The 14,741-nt window shown below is 37.2% G+C and overlaps 1 long non-coding RNA gene across 1 annotated transcript; it reads right to left on the minus strand.

The window, feature by feature from the left end:
• Window positions 1–5,861: 5,861 nt before the first annotated feature.
• Window positions 5,862–12,618, minus strand: LOC139961599 (uncharacterized). Its single transcript, XR_011790921.1, has 2 exons — window positions 11,782–12,618; window positions 5,862–9,217 (listed from the first exon to the last, which is right to left on the minus strand). It is a non-coding gene; the product is annotated as an uncharacterized lncRNA (long non-coding RNA).
• Window positions 12,619–14,741: the final 2,123 nt, after the last annotated feature.

A 14,741-nucleotide genomic window follows, 5' to 3' on the forward strand; every position in this document is an offset into this window, starting at 1 on the left:
AGAGAATACCTTCATAAAACGTGCGACTAACGTCGTTTGAGTATGGATTAAAGCGAAAATTTATTTTCATACTTTATATAGCCTGCCAATCTTATCGAATATGGGTATGAGGTAGTCCGTGATGTTGATATATTTTCTTCTTGAAGTGGGTGGGTGGGGGATGTGGGAGGGGAAGGAGAAGGAGAAGGGTGATGCTTGAAAGAAAACGGGTACTTAGGGGTCTGCGGCAAAATTGGGGTCACCATTTTCGTGACGTATACAAACTGTCCAGACACGCATGAGAGAGAGTGCGGTCAAGGCAAGTCCAACTTTTCCTGACCTCAGACACAGTCGTGATGTGACTGGGGTCATTGGCGATACTCCTTGGGTTACAGGGGTCCGTGAACATTATTATGTTGAAAGGTTGAGGGCTCATTCATTGGTTTTAGACCATTGTAAGGAACTTTTATCAGTACAGGTTATACGTTCAAACATGTATAGCTGAACGGTTCAAATACCTCTTGGGAATGCTTATATGAGAACTTACTCTGTAAACAACGGATGCTGGAAGGAAAGAAACGACTGGACAACCAAGTCTAACACAGTCTAACTGCAGTACATGAAGTCATCTACTCTTATCCAACATTAATATCACTAGGACACCACGAGGATTGACTTATATATGTCTCTCAAATAACATGTTGCAAATGCACACATTGTGTTATGACATTCATCCTAATTTCAGAGTGTTTTATTGTATTAAAAATAAAAGGAATATTTTGTTGTTTTTTGGAATAATTCTTATAACGTCTGCAATTATTGATCAACGTTAAGCAATATAAGGCATGGAATGACGCGCTAACGTCTTTGTGTGACAATAAGTGCGAGAGGTTCATTCCAGACATTTTTTTTCAAATTTGAATGTAAATTAAGACAAGTATATATGGCTCTTAATTACAGCAAAATTCTATTGTATCTGGTAGCAAAAGTTACTAAACACTTTCTTTTAAAACAGCGATTTATCAGGAAATTAACAGATAACTACAGAGTTTATATCACATTAAGGTTGATCAAAAGGCGACAACGCCTCCCCACCCCTCATCCAATACGAACCCGCCCTCCTTAATGTCGATCTCTATACCTTTTTTTCTCAAACCGGATTCGTTTTTCACATGATGTTTATTTAAATAAATTGAACGTGTGACAATCAACTCGAAATGATTCGACTTCTACTTCCTCTTTTAAAATGAAACTTCATTTCGGTCGGACTAATGACCATTTTATTACGAGGAAGGATTTTGATATCGAATTAATTAACTTCATAAATCTATTATAATAATCTTTTACAATAAGAACAGAAACAAATTTGCATATTTATTGTGGCAGAATAATTAAACGAAAGTTGATTCCGGTTACAAAAAAGAAAGAAAGAAAGGAGGGGAAAGTCCCGTATGTTGCAATGGCGGAGATGATGTTAGGTAATATTATTTATGAAATAGTGACATAAATTGTAATAATGACGTATAAGCTTCTAGGAAATTTATTGTGTTATATACCGTTACGCAAGAGTGAAAGGCTCGACCACGCAAATTAATTCTTTGTATAGGCCTATATCTCAATGACGATCAAAGACAGTTTCTTGATCGAGGGAATTTTCAAATTGTTTACTGAGAAAAAAAACATAATTACACTTAAGTAGGTCTCGATTGTATTGTTTTCTATCAATTATTTCAAACTTTCACCCAAAGTGGGAGTTTTAATGATATAGGGGAATGGTCCATTAATCGGGTGCCAAAACGTTATCAGTATTGTCACCACGGAAATTGATTTGAAGGAGGAGCGGGAGTGGGAGGTGTCGAAGAATTGGGCATATCCTCCACGTTTTAATTGAAGTGACAATAATGCATTTCTTTCCCCCTTTTTTGGTGACTTGAATGTTTGATTAATATCCAGAACCCTACCCCGTGCACCACCCCCACCGCAAAGAAGTGTCCACACACTAGTCTAAGCAACGTCATATTCATGCGCACTAACAGGGCTTTGAAAGCCTTTTGACGTGGGCGTATAAAACTTGCCTGTGAGTTCTATTTTGCCCACATCTGCTTAGACTCATCCAAAACGATAGCAATTCAGTTAAACTCCATGAGACTTACATGCCCCTCCCCCTACCTATATGCCCCTCTCTCACACCCCTTTAACTTTGAGAATCAAATCGACGTACAAGATTGTTGGCAAATGTTAGCATATTAAAATTACGAGAAGCTCTCAAATTTCATTCACGTGGAGGTTGTGTAACCCGTCACAATGAGAAGGATGAAATTAAAAGGCGTGTTTCAAGGAAGTACCATTCTCTGAAGAAGCAAGGACTAGAGTTAAAATAAAAATTATACCTTACCATAAATACCGTACTCTGCTTAGCATATTTAGGAATACATATAAAGATGATTTTTAACAGAAAAGAAAATCTTAAAACGTTTTACATGTTTACATCTTTCTATAGCCATTTTTTTCTCTGCTGTTTTGGTCACTATCAGCGAAGCACCAATGGTTGTACTAAAACGTACATAACAACAACATATTACTACATTGATTGGAGTTTGTGGAACTGAAAGTGCGATAAACTAATAAAAAACAAATGAAAAGGGGAGAAGAAATTGATTTGTGTCACTTTGGAAATAAGTAATTATGTTGATATTCGGCGCCATCTTTAATGAGAAACGCGATCCAAGGTTGGAGTTATTTGTCAAACCAAAAATAATACTTTATCTAAATAAAAATAAAGTTATATAGATATATATGTATCTCCTTTCATTAATCATGAGCAGTTACAACTCATTACAGAAAAAAAATATGTTATTGATTACCAAGGCAGTGTCTCTGAAGAAGAAAGCTTTCTTGAAGATAGGATTCAAGGACTCTCGCATGAGATAAAAGAACCTTCCGCCTTCGTATAGGCCTTTATACATCTAAAAGCATATATAGATATATATATATATATCTGTAAATAGAGTGATGAAATATTGACAATATTAATCATGCATCAGATAATGATAACGAGCGTGAAATTCTATCATAGCGCAATGAATTAGTAACGGTTTTGATAGTAATCCTGTTTCCGGTTGTGTCGTCTGCGTTGAAACGAAACACATTGACTAATGCAGTTAGGCTATAAAGCCTATACTCAACGGAAAAAAAAAACAAACAAAAACAACAGACAAATAGCTTCTTCTCTATCCGGTTAGTGCAACCAATCATGATGATCTAAGCCATGTCGTTATAGGGAAAATAGCCAAGCTTACTTCAGAAATATAACAATCATTGCTTTATATGCTGGAGCATTTTCTCATAAATTATTATTATGCAGGTTGTATTGATGATAGCACCATGTACACATTCGTTAGAAGGCACTCTGCTTATGATCAGTTGGTAATTACAGTTAAGCATCATGGTATAAGTGCTCCATTCTTTGGGGGTGTGGGTGGGTGGGTTTAGGGGGAGGGGTGGGGTTAGGGGTGGGCCATAACAGAAAATTTGAGAGCTATACTTGTTAAACGTTACACTTGCTCAAGTTTTACGCAAGCATGAGTTCATAGAAAGAAAAATACATAAACAGGTCTATTATATATTGAGTGACGGTGGTACGGGGTTGGGATGACATGTATAACAGGCGCGTATCCAGGGGGGGGGCGTTGGGGGCGCGCGCCCCCCGGGTAAGAAAAAGAGGAGAGAAAAAAAGAGGAGAAAAGGGAAAAAAGAGGGGGGAAAAAGAGAAGGAGGAGAGGAAGGAAGGGAAAAGAAAGAGAAGAAAGAGAGAAAAAGGAGAAAAGGAGGGAGAACAAGAAAACGCCAAGACACCGGGAAGAGAAAGAGGAACAGAGACATTATTACAGCGCTGATCCCTATATACACAGGGTAGCCAGTGACGGATCAAGGATTTCGGAAGGGGCGTGTGCCTCACCCTACCCCTCCATTTTTGACGTTTCTATTTTTCCTCTCTCACTAATGATCTATATATTTACTATATATGGTCTATCATAACGCTTGTATGTGTATATACGCCTTAAACAATTGAAGAATTGTGCTATGAAACCAACTGTGGCTGGTCTCGAACTCGACCGTGTCGTCGGGGAACATGACGCATTTCGGGAAGGGGGCGACCGCCCCCCCCCCTTCAGCATGTTTTTTATGATATCGCTAGTAATTTCAAAATAGAAAATGCTTAGATGCAACTTACAAGGCCTGGGAAGTGTCATTTCCAGCGATCTGGGAGGCATTTTCGGCCAAAATTTGCTTGTACGCTTCGCGCCAACAAATGGTCCTGGGTAGTGCCATTTCCAGCGATCTTGGAGGCATTTTCGGCCAAAATTTTCTTGTACGCTTCGCGCCAACTCATGGTGGAGCTACGCTTAGATAATTTGCCTACAGGCTTCGCTCCTCCCTTGGCAAATTCCTCGCTACGCGCCTGCTCGAATTTCTAAAGCAAACAGCAGATATCACATCATATCAGTGAGCATGAAAATGGCGTTCCAGGATGAACAGCCTCAAACTTGCCCGAAAAAAACAACCACAAATTTTCGCGCGCTGCGCGCGCGTTCAACATGTCAATGTCATATAAGTAAGCATCGGTTATTACATCGCATGCCAATAAATACCAATAAATTAACTCAATCTGAATTTTCCAAAATTTCCTCACCGACATTCTTCATCATACTTTCCTCTACTCGTGCAATTTTGACCGGTCTGTTAGGGGTTCAAGGAGGTTTTTCTATATTGGTTGGCCATAGATGAAATTTTGCGCAACATTATGGGTATGTTTTCAAGTGAGTTATTCACGAGAAATGGGAATTTTCAAATTCTCAACAAATAATGGGCTTAAAACCTTCAAAAGTGGGGCTGACGGGTATTGTGGGCCGCGACGTAGAATCACCTACAAAAGCAATGATCCACAGGATATGCGATGGGGTCGAACATGATTTGTGACTGGTGACAATCTTCAAAAAGGTTATGGATGGAAAAAAAACTATTGGGAAATACTTGGTTCTCAGGCAAAAAGTCTACATCTGGTTGCTCATTTTCAAGCCCGAGAAGTGCCATTTCCGGTGATCTGGGGGGTATCAAAACCAAAAATTTTCTTGTACGCTGCGCGCCAACCGATGGTGGCGCTCCGCTTAGATAGTAATTCGCGCCCCCCGGGTTAGAAAATCCTGGATACGCCCCTGTATAAGGGGGTGGTTTGGATGAGGGCAACTGATCATAGTTCGATCCCACCATATGCATAGACACTCAATGGTATAGGTACTCTTAAATAAGTAATAGTACACTCTTCATGTCAAGCCACACATATTGTTATGTTTAAGTTGTGCAAACAAGTCATAACTTCCTCGGCTCTCCCTACCCAACCCCCGCCCCCCCCCCCAATCCACCCCGCCCTCGGAAGATTATAGTAACTCAGATTTTGAAAATCGAACTCTCTCAAATAGAAATCTGCCCGCCGTTTCTTCATTCCTGCTGTTTTGTTTGATTCATAGCGCCCTCATTTCACCCTAAGCCCTGAACTTTTCACGTACCTCTTTCTGTGTTGGGTAAACTGTGTATTCATTGGTATGATACGGCATAATCATTTCTGATAGTTTATAATAAAATGAGAGGATATTTCCTGTTGCAATCTTTTTGTTTTTTCTTCTTAGTTGTGGTATAGTCTGGGAACTGAAACAAGCAACTGGTATATAGGCTAGGACAGGGTGCTGCAACACAGCGCTCTAACGAGGACAAAGAGGTGGATGGGTGGCGCGGGGAGGGGGGGGGGAAGGTTGGGGGTGGGGATGGAGGGCAGGTTTACCATGGAAGGACACTTCGAGAATGATGAGCAAAAGTCGTTCAAATAATGTTTTTCTCTTTCTTTGTTTCTCGTTTCCTTATTTCAAGGTTGTTTGTGGTAGTACAATAAGGAAAAAAAATAATAATAATTTACAGAACCACTAAATAAATATTTGTTTTCTAATAAATATTTCACAACTGAATTCAAAAAGAAGGTTGCTCCCATGTCTGGGTTGTCATCGAGAGCTTGGAATATTAATAATAATAATAAAAGTAATAATATCTTAAAAGCGAATGTTGAACCCCATTCTTACACACTGAACAAAATAAAATAAATTATGCGACAAATTGTTTTGTAAACTGTTTGGATACGGCGAAATGAAACTAAACTTTTTATACGGTACAAGAATTGCATCAGATCAGTTGTCCATACAACAATTCGTCCCGTCAACCTACCACACCGCCCCCCCCCCCACCCTCCTCCTTATAAAAGAAGGTATTGCGTAATATTCCAAACGTCTCAAAGGTTGAGTATACATTAATAACTTAATCAGCGTGAACAAAATAAATAATGTGTTGATAAATTAAATCATTAATCACTCGTCAAGTACTTATCGGATAAATTTACTAACTGAAAACAAATGGCCAAGCGTGTACCCCTACTCCATCGATGGGGCACCCGCAACAACCCCCCCCCCCTCCCCCCTTCCCATCCCGTCAACCTTTTTTCTTCTTCTTGTTTGTAAAATTTCTGACGTTTTTTCCTGCATTTGTTGCTGCTTTGGTTAGTGTTGTTGTTACACGTTTTTCAATGAAAATTCTTACTCGATTAATCTAAAAATGTCCAGGAAAGTTAGTCTTCGAGAACAAAACCAATACAAATTTGGGGGAAAAGTTGTCTCTTTCAACTTAATTTTTTTGACAAGAATGCAACTGGCGTTAAAACTTATGTCATCAATCAGGTAGATAGGTGTATATCTTACTGTATATTACGTTATTCTCACATACAAGTCCAATTCAATATTGTAATAAATAAATCAATCAAATGAGAGCTAATAATTGTATACTGACGCCGACTGGCTAACGGAAAGGTTTCTTAATGAAGGGTTAATGAAGGTCTTGTTCACTTATTTTGCTTTATGATTCACAAGTTAACCCAATGATAACTCATAGTGTAACCCTAATCCCCCCCCCCCCTATATAAAACATTGTAAGCTTTAGCACTATGTTGTGCATAATTGCAATCTTGGTGTTTCTTTATTGTACCCCTGTATACGACAAAGCATATACATTTTACAAGGCTGCTTAATCAAATGGTGAATTTTGTTCGCAGTGTTGAATTGCATTGAGAACCATGATTGAGAACCATTTAACCATGTTTCTGCATATCTGGTATATACAAAGACCGTTCAATTCTTCAAAGAACGCGGAACGAATCAGCAATTTAGCCTGTGTTGAATTCTATTATACCATTGTACGTCGTTATCTATATTGGACAATGAATAAGATCTCTTTTCGTGCAAGAAATAAAATTGGCCATTATTCGAATCTGAACTTAATTGTAATAATTGCACCCACAGTTTTTTTTCTCTCTCTAATTTTACACTTTGTATTCAATTTCTTTTGTTTAGACTATATAGATGGTATCTATTCCCCTTTTGTGCAGTTGTGCCGTTCAAGTTCAGGTACGGTATCTTACGTTTAGAGATTAACAATACAATGGCGTTAGGTTTTAATGGAGTTGTTTTTTTTTGTAAGCAGACTATATCTTGGCTATGTAAATCAACATATTCTTTTTTGTAGAGAAATCTATCGAACGATAAAAACGAGGCAATTCATTATTGTCTATTGCAAATGGCATATTTCGCATATTAATTATAATTTATGGTATTTAAATACGTTAATTAGAAAATATCTGCAGCACAATATATGTCTTACTTCCATTGGAGATGTAACACCTCTCTGTCAAAGTTATATATCTTTGTATTCAATTATTTAATTATTTTATTAGGATAGTAACAACAGAATATTTTAAAACCCCTGGTATAGATTCATCGTTGAAACGACATAAGTTAGTTTCTCTTAGGGGTATCAACTTACACATACCGACAGCCACCTTATATTGCACACATTTGTTGAATACAAACAACACTTTGACATCTACAAGTCAACCCGTTATTGTGAAGTTCAATTTATATATATATATATATATATATATATATATATATATATATATATATATATATATATATATAAATATATATATATATATATATATATAAATATATATATATATATATATATATATATATATATATATATATGAAGCCTCAGGTACTTTAATTAAATGATGACGTCATCCCGTCTATATAAGTTTCAACAATAACCTTTGACGCGGCTACGCGAAACTCTACGATTAAAATTAACATCATCGAGTTAAATAGTACTTTTAGAGAACAACATCAGAATTTTTTTTCTTCTTCGAATTAATTGCAGCAACAAAACGGACATATTTTAATTGAAATAAAGCAACAACCATTTTGGTTTTTGTGTGAGTTAGCTATAGGGTTCCGTTTCAATGTATCTATATTTATTTATCTTAAACGTTATTTCAGACTTTTGAATTTTTTGAATTACGGTAAACGTCTTAAACGACTGGAATATATATTAAAATCGAATGTTAGTACTAACTATTGCATTTTTTCTCCCTCTTTATCACTCTTCTCTCTCTTTTGTTATGTGTCAAAGGGATTGCTTTGCGATGACGAAGAAAATAAAAATAAAAATTTTAACCAAATCACACCAAAAACAGATGATTTTAAAGCTTGCACAAATCTGGCTGTTTTGAGGTAAATAAATTATATCCTGGCTGGCGAGTTGAAAACCCGGTAATCTGAGCAAAAGTGCGTATGACACGACGAATCGGATGATGCTTTATGTAGGGGGCGACCGCCTCGAGCCCGGACGTGGAACCGGGTTGCCTCTTCGGACTGGACACATCCAGTCACTAGTATGACAAACGGATATTGGTCCATTTTATGAAATGGGTGAGGAGGAGGAGCATGTGGTGGCGCTATAACGACGACGGCGACGGTGGCATCATCTCGATTTGTGTTTTTTTTTCTATATTCTTCGTCAGCGTGATCCCTTCCTTGAACACGACCAGACTGCAGCTAGCTGGGTTTTACCTTCTCGTTTTAACACAGACACGTTTTTTAGGGTTGTTTCGCATTCTCAGGCACCGGGATTCTTTCTCACAAGGACACGTCGAAAAAAGTTGATCGGTTTCAAGACGATCGTAAGATCCTGGTCGACATGATTGTTGCGGTTTTGCTCGCCTCCTGCATGTTTGGACACCAAATTTCATCGCACAGCAGTGAGTATCCGCACAATCGTCGTCACTATTACATGAATTGAACGGCTGAAAAGAGACAAAGAAAACAAAATACATATTGAAATCACAAGTATTTCTTTTCTCATATGGATGTTTGTGATTGATGCAGAGAAAACACACCTTCCCTTCCCTCAACCCCTTCCCTATCCCTCCCCGGCTCCCCCACCCCGCACCGCCCTTTCCGGTACCATCAAGTCGCTTAGGGATGCGATTACCCTTGGAATTATACCCTCTTATATATATGTGTCTAAGGCTGAATGTGGTTTTTGTAAATGTCTACAACGATAAGTAACCCTAAAACCCATCGGCAATTATCAATTTCCACTAGGTTAGATTTCATCCGCCAATCATGTTGAGGGTACCAGTGTGAGGAGAAACTTCACGTGATCTGTACTTAAGATTGATATAAAAGGGTAAGAAAGTGTCGCGGCTCGCTCGTAATTCTTAGCGGGAGACTACGCGACACGTGTTACATTCACATTCCGAAATGTCACGCAATTTTAAAGCTGCTTTTAAGAATTGAATATACATTCCAATAATCCAATACATATACACGCACGATATATTTATTAAATATATATATGTATCAGGGTCTATAGGAACATGGAATGTTAAATAAAAACTATACCTCCACCACAGCAACGCTTATTGTACTAAACGTCCCCCCTTTATTTTGTACAAGAAGTTAATTGAATTGTTTGTGTTTGATAATTTCTACAGCATAGACGTGAATTGTTGTGTCTCTTTTACTTTCGGGGAATGTATGGTTGATAGATTAAGTCAATTTATTGCACATAACATGTACACAGGTATATGACAGACCTCGCATGCGCGTGTTCATATGAGGAACAATATGTCAAGTTGGTAAGTAAACAAATGGAAAACACTTATTCAACGTTAGCTGTTTAAAAAAAAAACACAGAAAATATTTCTGAGTTATTGAAGAAGAAAAAACAAGGTTACGAAAGCCTAAAATGCGTTAAAAGAATGAACAATAGGTATCGTTGGGGTAAGGCGTGAGTAAAGTAGGGCATTTATAAGTAGACAAGTCAAAAGTTTTCATATCATAAAAGGAAGAACTGTAATACAGTTGGAATTTTGCACGCAATCTATGGTTTTAAACTCAGACAATATAAGGGATGGCTACATTGTGAGACTTATAAATTGTTTGGCAATATACATATATAGGGTACACAGACGGGATTATGTGTATGTTAGGCTATACGTGTATAGGTTGACTATAGGCCTAGTTAGAATCAGGGCTGAAAATGACTGAAATAGTATCAAAATTCTTTCAACAAACAAGTTGCAATTCCTGACACATTAGATTAAATTAGATTTATTCTAAAAACGACCTTATTTTTAGGAAAATTTTGTAGTAATTTTACAAATGCTGAAAAGTATTGATGCGATCGGAACAATTCAATTATAGTTATTACCGAAGTTAAGATACACACATATAGCGTGTTTACTGAGTGCATGGCGTACCTATCTGTTTCAGTTTTTTTTTTCCCTCTCTCACTGTAAACCTAGTTTTGAGCAAAAGTTATGCATGCGGTTAAATTTATATATATCCAAGCGATCCCATAATCATAAATATTTAATTCACATAGAAATAATTTCAAAGACCCTAAACAGGCTACTTTAACTTGGAAGCTAACTGATGCACTGTAACTTAGCAGGATTCTATTTTTTTCTCTTTTATTAATTATTATTATTTTTTGGCTGTGTTTTGTGGGTTTGTTGAGCGGATCTGCAAGCACCAGGGATTCAGTAGGCAGGTTCCACCAGTAACGCGCGAATCGAGATACCCTTGAGATTATATTTGCATTAACTTGGACTTTACCCTTAATTGAAATCGCTTCTCTCTCTCTGTCACTCAGACTTTTTTCCGTATCTCTGTCTTTCTCGAGCAAACCAAAACACAATGCTCTCAATAAGAAGAGTATCACAGAATTCCATGGTACTTGAAGCTTGCCTTCATTGGCAAATCTAATCTGATAACTAAAGATATGAACAGTGCCGGGAATAACCCCCCGCGAATCTTGTCAAACAAATAAAGCAGATAGAAGGTGTGAAGATTAAGACCCGGGAGCAAATATCATAAATGCGAAAGATCTTTCAAATTATGTATGTTGTGTGTGTGTGCGTGTGTACGGTTTATGTGTTGCGACCTCACTTTTTGAAAACTTGATTTGGAAATGATAAGCTATATTAAAAACATTCCATTTTCTAACTTTTTACGTATCTCGTTTGACGGATCTTTCTGCTAGCACGTGCAAACTTTTAAGTTGTGTGTATTTCAAATTTGCTATTGTTGCAATATTATTGCATCAAATGCATTTCACAAACAAGCAAATCATAACGTTTGTGTGTAAACGGTGAGCTGTTTTCGAAAGCTCTCAATGAGTATATGACTCGAACTTATTATGTATCAAACGCGCGCACAAAACTGTGACGTTCTGACCGTTACCAGCCAAACTGCCGAGATTTCAAGGCGGGCCGTAACACATACAAGAACATAATGTAGATCTAACACAAATTATTTGTCGACTTAAATAATAAAAACAAACCAAAGAAAAAATACTTACAACTCTTGGAAATCTTTTTTCTCTATCTAAATTATCTTCTTCTTCTTCTGTTAATTGTTCGTATTCTGTTCTCCTGATTGGTAATTCTGGTGATTCTAATAGGAGAGAAAGCACGCTATTAATCCTGTTATCGAATTGTTGGTTAAAATCGTCCACGTGTAAGCAATGCGTCCTTAAAACAGAACAAGTGCACATTACTAGAAAGCACACGAGTAGCAAATTTACAGATATTTTGCCAAATTGAAATTCCATATTCGATCTTTATATAACTCTCTTTGCCCACACTGCTGTTGGTTTCTTCGATATAATTCCGCTTTCCCCCGGTATATCTGTCTTTTCCGTTTGCCTGTTAACTTATCGTTTAGTCCAGGTCACTACAAAAATCAGAAATAAAAATGGATTTTCCTCTCTCTTTTATGGTTGCTTCCTTCTGGTTTCTCAAAGAACAACGACATATATCCTTCCCTTTCGAAACTGTGTCAGTAAAATTTTAATCCAGCTTGTATCAGAGAAAATTTCAGCGACTTTGTGTCATTCGGATCAAATATACAGTATCGGCATCATGTTAAAAACTTTGCGAAATATATCTTCAAAGGTTGGTCGAAGTTGTTCTCTGCAGTATAGAATTCAATAATTCTTCTCTAGACGCTTTGATTATCTTGAATGCAAAAACCAAGGTGATTTTAACTGCCCTGGTAAAATTAAGAGTCTCTCGTTTGTTATCGTTGTTAACTGTGCGAATTCAAGAGCGTTTCTGTACCTTACCAAGCTAAGAGGGTCTACTTTTATAGACTCTGCGCAAGCGTGCTATGAACCAATACGGTTTGCGGAAGTCGCTTTGCAATACTTATTGTGCTGTGTGGCTGTGTGTGTGGTGAGTACTCGTAACTTAGCGTTTGGACGGTGCTTTCGTTTGGTTTTTTTTACCGTGTGGGCGATGTAAAAAAATATGATATTTGCCGTTTAAGTTTTTTCTTACAAGTAGAACAATTGTTGCATGCAAAGTGGCGGTTTGACAAATATGGCTAGCGAGAAGGCGGAGTCAGTTCGTCAAACTTCCGAGGCACCGTATTCGTGTCAAGGAGTCACTGACGGCGGAACAGACATCGTAAAGATTTTTTTTTAATAATTCACACAAACTGAAAATGTCTTGAATTAACCCCTTTCTCTTCCTTCCGTTGAAAATATTTATTTTTAAGGGGAACGGATTAAGTTCATACGCACTATGTTAAGAGGGAGGTAACCGTAAAAAAAAAAAAAAAAACGTGTATTAACACTTGATTCAGACCGAGGGTCTGGTCAATATTAGGCTTTTAGTAAGAGACACATGTGGTTGTCATGGGATCAACCAGAGGATTACTAGTACTTTTAAAGATCCCTCATTTGCATATTCTTTTTCGTCAATTAAGAAGACGACTTTTAAAACGTGACCATAATTATACGGACGTGAAATGTTACAAACAATTCTGTATCGTGTCAAAACAGGAGTACCTTCTACCGTCCGAGGGCACCGGTGAAGGATTATTTTATGTCGAACATCCCGCCCTACCCCCACCCTCCCTACCCCATTCTGTCAGCATCGTCTATACGGCGTTGCTTTGATATGGGTAACTTTCTTTCTAACCTTGAGACTCGAACGTTTCCTGCAAGACAAAAAAAAAGAAAAAAAAAAAGCGCCGTCGTTTTCATATACACTATTTTCTTTACCAAAATCCTTATATCATCAATTGTCTGAATTAATTCAAAGAAAAGTTGTCTCAATATATTCCCCTTGTGTAATATCCATTCTTTCTTATTTGTTTTTATCACCGAGATTTCCATTGTGACATTAAGGAAAACGGACGGCATCATGTAGGTATGTGAAACCCGCAAAATAAACTACAGACGCGTACATTATATTATGTATATAGCTGGATTGGTATTGTCGAGTGGGAAATATAACTATATTAACGACACGAGTGAGAAATATAACTATATATAGTAACGACTCGGGTCGACTCGGGTCGACTCGACTGAACCGAGTCGGAAATATAGGCTAACTGTAGTAGAGACTCTGGTCTATAGTCGACCTGAAAAAGGAATGACTCAATACAAATCTGCTTCGCATCAGAAAAACAAAACAAAAAAACAAAACAATACCTACCATGATTATGTAAACTTATACATCATCAATGACAAATTTCACTAAAATAACTCGACTTTGTCTTTTACATTTCAGTTTCCTTACTAATTTTGATCTATTTAAAGCCAAAAAAAACGATTAATCGCAGTATTCGAAAAATAAACGTGATAAATAAAGTTGTTTTTTCAGTCCACACAATAAGACTGATTAATGTCTTTTCTTCTCATATGTCTCGGCGTGAACCTATAAGAGGGCGCTAAGAAGAAATTAAACATCATAAGAACCAAAACTGTAATGACGTTACCCGTTACTATAAACATTACACCACTATCTCTACTTTAATCAAAGGCATGTTTTTACTGTCTTACTAATATTTAATGATCAGCAAATTTAGTCATAGTTGGTTAATCATTCATTAACCAGGATGTCGAAGGTTTAGTGCGGTTTTTTTTCCTTTTCATATTTAATAAACCGAGAAGGCGGAAAGATCCCATACAATTATTAATTAATTATCTCATTCGTGCAAAAGGGACTGTCCATAGTTGAATAGCAAATGCTAAATTTAGAAATCGAAGCAGAGTTATTTTCCATAGGGGAATAAGAAAATGTGACTTCTCCCAACTTTGTTTAACTCACATGCGTGAGAAAGCCCCCACTACGGCGGCGTCAGGTTTATATATTGAGATTAAAAACAAACATATACACTTGCGGTCGGAATTGAAACTCTATTTGTATATAATTAGTATATCGGGGAAATATGTGGCATCACCCCCATTGTGTTCTATAATAAGTAACAAATAGATAGCAGTCTCTTGTCAAAATAGAAACAATGAATAAA

The sequence above is a fragment of the Apostichopus japonicus genome, chromosome 20 (assembly GCF_037975245.1).
Source record: "Apostichopus japonicus isolate 1M-3 chromosome 20, ASM3797524v1, whole genome shotgun sequence".
Taxonomy (NCBI): domain Eukaryota; kingdom Metazoa; phylum Echinodermata; class Holothuroidea; order Aspidochirotida; family Stichopodidae; genus Apostichopus; species Apostichopus japonicus.